Source organism: Hylobates moloch, unplaced genomic scaffold, assembly GCF_009828535.3.
Source record: "Hylobates moloch isolate HMO894 unplaced genomic scaffold, HMol_V3 SCAFFOLD_10, whole genome shotgun sequence".
Classification (NCBI taxonomy): domain Eukaryota; kingdom Metazoa; phylum Chordata; class Mammalia; order Primates; family Hylobatidae; genus Hylobates; species Hylobates moloch.
The window spans coordinates 83,356,931-83,369,427 of record NW_026652285.1 but is presented as its reverse complement, the minus strand read 5'-3'; positions in this window follow the sequence as shown (position 1 = coordinate 83,369,427).

The following is a 12,497-nucleotide window of genomic DNA, read 5'->3' as shown; positions in this document are numbered from 1 at the left end:
CCCACTTGGCCTTTCAAAGAGCTGGAACTACAGGTGTGAGCCACAGCGCCTGGCCAGAAGTTTTTTAATTAATGTTGGGGGAATTCTCAAGGAAATATTTGTAGACCAAGGGAAGTTTGTTCCTTACAGAATTGGGGTTTCATGAGGCACAGTGGAGAGGCTCAGAGAGAGAGAGGGGCCTGGGTGGGGAGCTAGAAGACAGGGCTGGGGGCTGTGGCTTCTGGTTTTCAACAGTGAAGAAGGACAAAGTTTGGATGGAAGCCCAGACCGAGGGTGTGGCCAGGATAACAGCTGAATTGGTTGAATTATCCAGCACAAAATTCCTGGTGGAATGTTGATTTGTTGGCTTCTGCAGGGTTCTTTCGCCTCCCAGGTGCTGGGCACAGTTGCTCAGAGCGGCTCCTGCAGGGGAGGTCAAAGGGTCAGAAAGGAGGGAGGTCAGAGGAGAGAGCTGGAGATCTCAGCGTCTGCAAAATGCACTTATTTTTCTTGGCATTCAACAGGTGGACTGGATTGAATCTAGCGGAGGGCTGGGCCAGTCAACAAATTCCCTCAACCCTTTCTCATCACTTCATAACTTCCTCCCTCGTTTAAGGGATCTCTTTTTTTACTTTTTAAAAAATTTTTATGTTTTGCCTCTGGTGGATATTGTACTTCAGTGTTCATTTGCTAAGTGATGGTTTAAGGGACGAATATTAACCTAATCAACAAAGCAGTGGTGTGAGTGCAGTGGTGTGATCATAGCTCACTGCAGCTCCAACTCCTGGCCTCAAGTTCTGTCTCCGCCTCCCAAAGTGCTGCGATTACAGGTGTGAGCCACAGCAGCCAGTCCTGAATTCCAGATATTTAGCACTATTTTTTAGGACTTGGAGCTGGCCAACTCAATTGAATTAGAGAAAGATTTTTTGATGTGTGAGATTAAGAAGCAAAATTTTAATTTTGTCTACATAAAGGAAGATTGCTAATGCAATGATTACTGATTGGCTTAGAATATCGCAAACCCATTCTGTAACATGCTCATGACGATAAACAAATACTACATCAACAGGGAGTCTGAGCAAAAATTAGCATGCCCTAAAACAAATAAAAACACCAGCTGTTTAGAACATCATAAAGGGGGATGAGAGAATTCAAACTTAATTATTTCCTTGGTTGGAAAACAAAATCTTTAAACAAAGAGAACATTATATCTATAAGGCACTAGTATTTCCAAGATTCCACCCACAGTAAAGCCAGAAGACATAAAGCCAAGTCATTCGCTGGTTTTTAAATTACTCCTATAAACTCGGAAAATTACAAGAGAGTGTAACTGAGAGATTGTGTCTAGATCAGCAGTCCCCAACCTTTTTGGCCCCCGGGACTGGTTTTATGGAAGAGGATTTTTCCATGGATGGAGTTGGTGGAGATGGTTTAGGGATGAAACTGTTCCACCTCAGATCATCAGGGATTAGTCAGATTCTTGCAAGGAGTGCACAACCTAGATCCCTCGCACGCACAAAGTACACAATCGGGTTTGTGCTCCTATGAGAGTCTAATGCTGTCCCTGATCTGACAGAAGGTGGAGCTCAGGCAGTAATGCTCACTTGCCTGCCTGCAGCTCACCACCTGCTGTGTGGCCTGGTTCCTAATAGGCCATGGACCTGTACCAGTCCATGGCCCCAGGGGTGGGGAACTCCTGATCTAGATAGCTGATAGTCAAAAGACTAGTCTGCTTCCTTTTCTTTGTTTTCTCCCTGAGTAAACCAACCAGTATTCTTTGTCTGTTATTCTTTTGCATCCAGGTTGTCATCAAATCTGATTTCTTAAAAGTATCATCTATTTATTATGATTCTTTAATATCAGTTGCAATCAAACTGCAAAACTTGTTTATAAGGTGAGCGGTTTAACAGTAAGAGTGAAACTTCCTTGAGTACCAGACACTATCCTGAGCACAAACTATCATCTTTCATCCTTATAACAACTTTCCAACAAGGTATCATCATCATCATCATCATCATCAACACCATCATCATCGCAGTTTTACAGATGAGGAAACTACAGCTTACAGCAGGTTCACAGCCATGGCTGCCCATTAGAATCTCCTGGGAGTTTTCAAAATTATCAGTGCTCAGGCCATCATTCACCTAGATCAATTAAATCAGAACCTCCAGAGGTGGCACTGGGTTTTTGTAGTTTTTTTTTTTTTTTTCTTTTTGAGATGGAGTTTCACTCTTGTTGCCTAGGCTGGAGTGCAATGGTGCGATGTCAGCTCACAGCAACCTCTGCCTCCTGGGTTCAAGCCATTCTCCTGCCCGGCTAATTTTGTATTTTTAGTAGAGACGGGGTTTCTCCATGTTAGTCAGGCTGGTCTTGAACTCCCGACCTCAGGTGGTCTGCCCGCCTTGGCCTCCCAAAGTGCTGGAATTATAGGCATGAGCCACCATACCCAGCCAGTTTTTGTAGTTTTTAAAGCTCCCCAAGTGATCACAAAGTGCAGCGAAGGTTAGAGCCGCTGGCTTATAGAGCAATTAAGCATCACAAGGTCACAAGATTGAGTAATGGACTTGCGATTGGAATCCAGGTTTGTTAGATTTCAGAGCCTTATTTTAACCTATTATGTTGTCTTTCAAAGTATTTAATATTTGCTTTGAAACAAAAACCAATTAATATCTTCATATTTTAGATAACTGTAGGAAAGTGCATAAAACATACATAGAGCTATGAATGATAAACATACAGCAGTAGCGAAACCACACACATTTCAACATAGAACACTTCCCTATGGTGCCCTTCCATGAAGGTAACTTTTATCTTCTCCCTTTAAGAATCTTATGTCCTGACTGTTGAGATAATTACTTTTTGCTTTTCTTTATGCTTTTCTGCTTATGTATTTCTAAACAGTATTTAAGTTTTGCCTGTTTTTGAAGTTTATAGAAGGATTCATACCATATGTAGTATTTTGTGTCTGACTTTTTTCACCCAACATGATGCTTGTGACTCATCTATGATGTGTGGGTATCTACTGTTGCTCATGTTCATTGTGATATGATATTCTATTGTAAAAATATGGCATAATTTGTCTACTTTATGAATGACAGATATTTGAGTTGATTCCAATTTGAGGCAATGGTAGCAATTTCCTATTGTATGTGTAAATGAGACTCTAGAGGCCGACTTGCTATAAGTTATGCCTATTTAAATTGACCAGTAAAAATTGTACCTGCTTATGATTTACAACATGTTTTGATATATGTATACATGTGGAATAGCTACATCAACCTATTTAACATATGCATCATCTCACATTTATCTTTTTATTGCGGTGAGAACACTTAAAATCTACCCTTAGCAATTTTCAAATATATAACATTATTATTAGTTATAGTCAAAATGGTGTACAATAGAGCTCTTGAACCTATTCCACCTGTCTAACTGAAATTTTGTGTCCTTTGACCAACATCTCCCCAGTTCTCCCACCCAGGCTATACGTATTTTCAGATTGATAGGTAATGCTCATCACATTTCCAATGTAGCTTATACTATTAGGTTGGTGCAAGCGTAATTGCGGTTTTTGCCATTAAAGTGATGGCAAATTACAACCGCAAATTCTACCCAGTGGTGTATGAGATTTCCTAATGTTCCATTTTCTACAATGCATGCTAGTGTCAGAGTTTAATGTGTGCCAATGAGTTGGTTCTGAAATGATAACTGTTGGTATTTTTAATTTATATTTTTCTCATTACCTATGAGGTATAAAATTTTCTCATATGTTTATTATCTATTTGAATTTCATCCTTTGTGAAGCACCTATTTGAAACTTTTGACTTATTCTATAGGTTGTCTGTTATTCTTGTTGATATATAGATGTTCTTTTTTTGTTTGAGACAGGGTCTCACTCTGTTGCTCAGGCTGTCATGCAGTGGTGTAATCATAGCTCACTGCAGCTTCGACCTCCTGGGCTCAAGTGATCCTCCCACCTCTGTCTCCTGAGGAACTGGGACTACAGGCACATGCCACCATGCCTGGCTAATATTTTTACTTCTTATAGAGACAGGGTCTCACCATGTTGCCCAGGCTGATCTCAAACTCCTGGCCTCAAGCAGTCCTCTAGTCTCAGCTTCCCAAAGTGCTGGGATTACAGGCATGAGATACTGTAGGCATTCTTTATATATTCAGTACTTGCTTGGTAATATTATTGCAAATATTGCTGAAGTATGGGAGAAGTTCTTAATTTTAACACAGTGGAATTTTTCCTTTAGGGTTTATTCTTTTTTTATGTTTAAGAGATCTTCACCTACCCCAGATTAGTGAAGATATTTTCCTATGTTTTAAAAACAAAAAAAAAGTTTTGCCTTTCTTAGGTTTTCAATTTACATGGAACTATTTTTTGTGTACAGAGGAAAGGACCAATTTCATTTTTCTCCATGTGGGAAAAATGGTCCTAGCACCATATTTTGAGCAGTCTGTCCTTTCCCTTATGATCAACAGTGTTATTCTGTCATTTATTAAGTATCTATTATGTATAAGTCTGTCCCGCTTTCTGTATTGTGTTGCATTGGTCTACTTGTCTATCCCTGAGCAAATACCACACTATCTGAATTATTATATGTTTATAATGTCTTGATAGCTGGTGAAGCAAGTCCTTCCAACTTTATCAAGAATATTTTGGGTATTCTGAGGTCTCTGCATTTCTATAAATTCAGATGACCAAATTCCTCAAAAGGAAACCTGCTGGATTTTGACTGGGATTGCAATGAGTCTATCTAATCTACTTGGGGTAATTTATACCTTTACAATTTTGAGTTTTCAAATTCATAACATGATATGTCTCTCAATTTTTTAGAGATTTTTATTAATGGCTCTTTAAAAAGTTGTATAATTTTCTCTGTATAGGTTTTAAACATCTTTTATTTGAGTTAATCATATAGATGGTGTCATCTGTTTTAAAAGCACTGTTTAAATTTCATTTTCTAGTGATATGTAATGAATAAAAAGCTAGTAGATATGAGTACCAACACTTTCGTAAGGATACTAAAAGAATGAAAAATTACAGGTGATCTCACACAATTATAGATAACAAAATTCTTTAATCAAACTGAATACTGTACAAAATAACTAATTTATCATGACCAATTTGGACTCATCCCAGAAATGTGAGGTTACTTTAATGATTCTAATATTAGAACTTTCATTTACCATAGTTAATTACATTGACAAATTAAGGGAAAAATATTTCAATAGTGTAGATAAAAATAATTTTTATAAAATTGAACATTCATGATTTGCAAACTAATCAAAAATTAGCTTAATCTAAAAAAAGTTAACTTCAAAGAACATAGGGCAGGTATTATCTCTAGCGGTTAAACATAGAAAACATCTTTACGAGGAAGAAGATTCCAAGAATGTCTTCTGCTTAACATTGAAATAGGAATCCTTGCAGGATCAATTTGGCAGAAAGAGGGAAAAAAAGGCATAAGGATTTGAAGAGAATAAACAAAACCATTATTATTAGCTAATAATGTCATTGAAATTTCAAAGTAATTTATAGATAAATTAGAATTAATAAAGAAATTTGGTAAGTTTGCTTGATACAAAAATCAGTATGCACAAATCAATTATATTGCTATATTCCTGCCACCTACAGCTAAGGTAATTCTAAACTACCTAGGAATAAATGTGACAAACATTTGTGAGACTTTTTAAGGACAAAATTATAATATTAAAGTAACATTAAAGTCCATACCATGTCCATGGATGAGAAGTCTCCATAAAAATTGCAATGCTCCATCAGTTGACCTGCACATTTGATTTAATTTAAGTCAAAATACCGACTTCATTTATTTTTACAGAACTGCCAATCTGGGCCTAAAATTTACATGGAAAAGCAAAAATTAATAGCCCACTCATCCCTGAAGAACAAGGGAGGTAGATTTCCTTACTAGGTAGCAAGAATTATTTTAAAGCTATAGTATAATAGCTGCATATTATATATGATATAAAGTCTGATATCTGCAAAGGCAGAGACACACAGACAAATGAAACAACAGAAAACTTCAAAACCAGAACCAGATATATATATATAAATTTGACTTTTAACAGAGTTTGCATTGAAGATAGACTACAATAGATCAAGCTACAAAAACTGGTTACTCATATTGTAAAAAGATCAAATTGTATTCCTATTTCTATCATATCTTCTCCCAACAGATTCCACATGTGTAAAAATTTATGAAAGGTAGAACTATACACCTTTAAAGGAAATTATCTTTATGAATTTGGAATAAGTTTCTTAAAGGAGACACACACACCAATCGTAAGATAAATTATTGATAAAAGTAGCCATACTACAATTAAGAACGTACATTTACCAAGGGACACTGTAAAGAAAGCGAAAAGACAAACCTGGAAGAAGTTATTTGCAACACGTACAACTGTCAAAATAATTGTAACCACAACATAGAATAAAAGTCTACAGAATAATAAGAAAAATATCCCAATAAAAAACAAAAGTCTTGAATGGCATCCCGCAGAAGAGAATTAGCCAATAAACACATGAAATCTTCAACTTCTTTAGTTATTCGATAAATGAAAAATTAAAACACTATAAGATACCCTTTCATATTCTCCACAGTGAAAATAATTTAAATGTCTGACAATATCAAGTGTTGATGAGGATATAGAACAATGGGTGCTATATGTATCACTGATGGTAGCATGAGTTTATATCACAATATTATAAAACAATTTGGCATTATCCAGTCAAGTTGAATATATTCATTTACCTCTGAATATATACTAGATATTCTAGCAGTGGAAGCCATGTATAAGAATATTTATAGTAGCAGTTTTTGTAATAAGCAAAATCTAGACACTGAAGTGTTCAACAACAGTAACATGGTTAACTGTGGTGTGTGAATAAAATGAAATACAGTATAGCAGTAAAAATGGAATGCGCTCGAACTTTGCACAAAAACATGAATAAAATTCAGGCGCACAATTTTTAATAAAAATCAGGTTCTAGAAAACACATTTCCATTTATTTGTAATCATAAGCCATGTGATTTTATGTTTGGTTATATAATATTTGGGGAAATTTCCAAAGAAAAGAGAAGGATAAAGCAGAAATTTAGGAAAGGTGCTGGGTCATGAGAGGACTACACAGATAACTTCAAATATGATGTAATGTTCTATTAAACTGGATGGTAAGTATGCAGGTATTCAAATTTTCATAGGTATTTGCTTTAGTCTTTATACCTTATACATATTTTATAAGCATTCTTTTTATGTTGATAAAATATTTTTAAAAGGTTATAGAAAAGAAGCACCATAAAGTACTTTTTAAGCAAAAAGCTAAAAAAAGCTAAAAACAAAACCCAAAAAAGCTTATAAAAAATATTAGCACCCAGAAACACACATTAAGTGATAATCATTTCACAATATTCTTAATACATATATACGGGAAGGATAGAATAGAAACTATTAGGACTGTCTCGGTTATCTACCATGCATAACAAACCACCCCCAAAACAAAACCAGTTATTTACTCAAGATCCTGCAACTGAGCAGAGAGAACTTGATGGGATGGCTAACTTTATTCCATGTGTTGGCTGCAATTACACAGTTTCATTTAGTTAAGAACTCAGCTGGAGTTGGAACATCTCAGATTGTTTTACTTGTCCATTGCAATCTTTTGCTGGAATGGCTGGGATGGCTTGGGGCCTATTGGCTGGGCTTCTCCTTTCCCATAGTTTATCATTCAATGAATCTCAAAAATGGGGAAGCAGAAGCTACCAGTCTTTTAAGATCTGGGTGCAGAAGTCCCAGAATATCACTTCCATGCATTCCATTGGTCAAAGCAAGTTACAAGACCAGCTCAGATGCAAGGCAAAAGGAAACAGACTCTGTCTTTTGATGTGCAGAGATGTGTGCCTACAGGGACTGTAGGAATTGTTTGAGATCATCTTTGGAAATGATCTACCCCTGGAATCACAAGTATGCAGCTTCCATCGTCTATTGTCAGAAAGCCATTTTTGCCTGGTTCTTTGAACAATTTCATTGAACAATTATTACTAAATACCTACTAGGTGCCAGGGACTGTTTTAGCCATGGTCAAAGAAATGAACCAAACATTTCAGTGATTCAGGCAACCATTCAGGTCATATGCAATTTTATACCAGAAGTCAATATGGCAAAAGAGTGCATGTTTGGTTAATTTAAATAAAAGAATAGCAACAAGCAATAGTTACTGACCATACTCAGTGGCCCACCTGAACTCAGGACTAATAGAAGAAACGTTTCCAGAAATATGAATCTGTTCGAGATTCCATTCAAACAAATTCAGCAAATACCTGCTATATAAAAAGACCTTCTCTAGTTTACTGGAGTGAGAGATTATTTTGGAAGCGTTTGATTTGATTCAATTAGGATTTGTTGGACATATTTGTGAGTTGCAAAGGAGATAAAAAGATTAAAAGCACAGGATTCCTGGCCTCATGGTGTCAACAGTGGTGAGTACTCATAGCTATGATACCAGGGAAGTAAAAGTGCCATAACTTGATATTAGTGCTAGGGGCATTATAGAAGCTAATATTTCATTCATTTGTGGGAATTGTGTCTTCATGAAGTAGGTAGCATTGTGAGCTAGTTCTTAAAGGTTGTCCACATTTTCATTTGGGAGGATGGCAGCAGGCTTGAAGGACATGCTAGCTTAATGTGCTCTGTACTATCAGCTTTGATGGTGGGTGCCTATTTCCTCTTTGTTTCTGATTGAGGCTCGTGTATGCATTAATGATAGTTCAATGATTTCCATTTTCTACTTGAATTCCTTGTTTAAATGACCTATTTACATTACTAGTCTGGGTGACATCTATGCCTTGAGATGTCCACTAGTTGAAAATGAACAAACAGCAGCTAGGTATTTCTTATCTCTAATGGATGATCTGCAAATCCCTTTGCTTTAGAATTTTGTGTGCAATGAGTTTTTTAAAAAAGAAATAAAAATGACAAACACACGTCCAAGTGCTTTGTGCAAACATGATATTCTTCTGTCGAGGTGACTCTAAACATAGGATATACAGTTGGAATGTGATTGATACAGAATTGTTTGTGCCATTTCCCTTACTCAGTTTCCTTTTTGAAAAATAGACATCTTTGGGGTGGAGAAACACTTAAGATTTCTCACCTTTCAATGTCTTAATGACTGTTACATTGAGATTCTTGAAGTATGCTTTTCATCTGGATATTCCTCTATAGAAAAGGCTAAAATGAGTCTGAACAGCTGACTGCAGTCAGGCCTTCTCTTTTGGTGCTCTGGGTTCTCAGAATAATATTTCTACTGTATCATGAACATCTTTCTCTTTCTCCTCCTTCTAACAAATATTTATCCATTCCTTTGACAAATTAACATTTAAATAACTGTTATATACCAGCCACTATTCTATAGACTTGGGATACATTTATGAGAAAAAGAAACACAATTCATGCTCTCTTGGAATTTATAGTCTAGCTATAAGTAATAAACTCAATAAGGAAGGAACTTACAGAATATTAAAACGTGATAGGTGCTATAAAAAGTCGAGTAGGGCAATGGGGGCAGGGTGAGAGTGTGAATTACAGCTGTAAAGAGATTTGTTGGGATGATGCTCATTAAGGAGTGAGTTAGCTTTTGGTCCTCTGGGTGTAAGAGCCTTCTGAGCAGAGGGAGCCACCTGTGTTCAGGTGCTTTAGTGGGAGCTTTTCCAGGATGTTCTAGGAACAGCCTGTAGGTTAACGTGATTAGCACACAGTCAACAAAAGGGAGAATAGTTGGGAAAGAAGTGAGAGTGGTAACGAGGACAGATTGCATGGGGATTTGGAGTTTCTAAGGACTTTGACTTTTATCCACTGGAGGCTCTTCGGCACACAAGTGACTTTTTCCCTTCCTTTGTGGTGTTGCTGTCATATGTTTTACCTGCGAGTGTTGTAACAGTACTTTGTTGTTTTTGCTTTAAACACCAGTTGACTTTTTTGGAGGGGTAACTTTTGGATTAATGTTTGCATGATGTAACTTTTACCATTCTTTTACTTTCAACATACCTATGGTGATATATTTGAAGTGAGTTTCTTATAGGCAGCATATTAATGGTTCATGTTTTTTATCCAATGTGCCAATCATGGTCTTTTAATTGGTATATTTAGATTATTGACATTTAAGGTAATTATTGATAGGGCTTAAGTCTGTATTTTTATTTATTTTTTGTTGGTTTGCTTCCTCTACTTCTCATTGCTCTGTTTACCTCTCTCTTTCTCTTTCCACCCTCTCTTTCTTTTTATGTCTTCCTGTGGGTTACTTGAAGATTATTTGGAATGTCATCTTAATTTATTTATAGTAGATTTGTTTGTCTCTACCACTTTGCATAGCTTTCTTAGTGGTTGCTTGGGAGTAATTTTTTAAATTGTGATATCATTTCAAACTTAAAAATAGTTGCAAGAGTAGTACAAAGAACTCCCTTACCCTCTTTACTCAGATTCACCAATATTTTACATTTTGCACCACTTGCTTTATCATTCTCTCTGATTCTCTCTGTGGTGTGTGTGCATGTGTGTACATAAATTTTTTTGAACCACTTGAGAGTAAGTTGCAGATATTGCACTTCTTTAACTTGAAATACTTCAGTATATATTTCCCAAGAGTAAGGACATTCATTTATAGAACAATTATCAAAATCAAGAAATATAGGCCAGGTGCAGTGGCTCACACCTATAATCCCAACACTTTAGGAGGCCAAGGTGGGCAGATCACTGAAGGTCAGGAGTTCCAGAGCAGCCTGGCCAATGTGGTGAAACCCTGTCTCTACTAAAAATACCAAAATTAGCCCTGCGTGGTGGCACGTGCCTGTAGTCCCAGCTACTCAGAAGGCCGAGGCATGAGAATCACTTGAACTTGGGAGGCAGAGGTTGCAGGGAGCTGAGATTGCACCACTGCACTCCAGCCTCGGTGACAGAGTGAGACTGTCTCAAAACCGAACCAAAACAAAAAACCAACCAAACAACAAAAACCCAAGAAATATAACATTGTACTCATTCATAAATCTGCTCCACAGTCCATATTCCAATTTTGTCAATTACTCCAATGTTTTATAAAACTGTTTACGTCAGTCTCTTTAGTCTTCTTTAATCTGGAGCAATTTTTCATCTTTTTTCCTGATGTTTGTACTCTTGACTTTTTTCGAGAGTAAAGGCAGTTATTTTCTAGAATGTTCTTCAATTTGGGTCGGCCTCCCTCCCTTCTTTCCTTCCTCTCTCCCTCCCTTCTTTCCTCTTACTACATTGGCCTGTTGCCCAGGCTGACCTTGAACCCCTGGACTCAAGTGATTCTCTTGTCTCAGGATGCCAAGTAGCTGGGACTACAGGTGCATGCCACCATACCTGGCTTTCTGATATTTCTTAAGGAAATAGTCACAATACTTATCTGTAATAGAAGAAATTTGGAAACAGTCTAAATCTGACATTTAAAAAGTTTGACCAAAATCATGGTATAGATATTTAAATATTAACATAAAAGGTTCTGAATACATTAAGAGCAAAAGGCAATGTACAAAGCTGTCTGTATAAATGATGCAATATTTGTAAGTAAACATAGTTATTTCCATGTGCAAATATGCATAGAAAATAGTTTGGAAGGAAATATACCATGTTATTAACAGTGGTTATCTCTGGATATCATTGCTATCTAAGTGATAACCTAGAGATTTTTCCTCCCATTTTTCTTTTTAAATTCTATTTCCTCTATTTCTATAATAAAGATTATGAAGTTTTAAAAAGGGGAAAATTCTTTCTTATAACCCCATTGTTAATTATAGTGAAGTTGTTGTATACACTGCCATTGTATCTCAGCATAGTCTTAATAAAAAGAAACACATCTTTTAGGTTCTGTTGCCAGGAATGGATGAGTGATTTATTGAGCGACTGCTTTATTTTCATTTCATAGGCATTTAGAATTATATCATTGTCTTTGTATTAGCTGAAAAATATATTAGAGCCAAAGCTGTGGCCCATTCTTATCAATGTGGATTGCACTTTATGGCTTACATTTTGTGTACTTAACTTTTCTTAATGTCATCTTATTTTTTTTTCATACTTTGGTTTATCTTCTTTTCCCACCCACCCTAGTTTTCTCATACCACACCTTAATTTTCTTACGGATTAAAAAAAATCCTCTTTACTCTCCACATTCATTTCACTTTGAAATCCTCTTTTGAATAAAGTGTGATACAAAAAAATAAAATGAATAACTTGTTAACTGACCAATTAGTATAAAATCATATATATATATATAGTAAAATAATAGCTATTTGAGTGCTTACTCTCTGCCAGACCCTGGGTTAAGCAATTGATAGGCATTTTCTCATGAACCCTTACAACCATTGCATATGGTTTGTCCTATTATTTCTCGTAGTTTTTAGATAAGGAAAGCAATGCTTTGTTTTTTATTTCTGTATCTTTTTTTCTTTATTTGTGTATTATTTAATTTTGAAAGA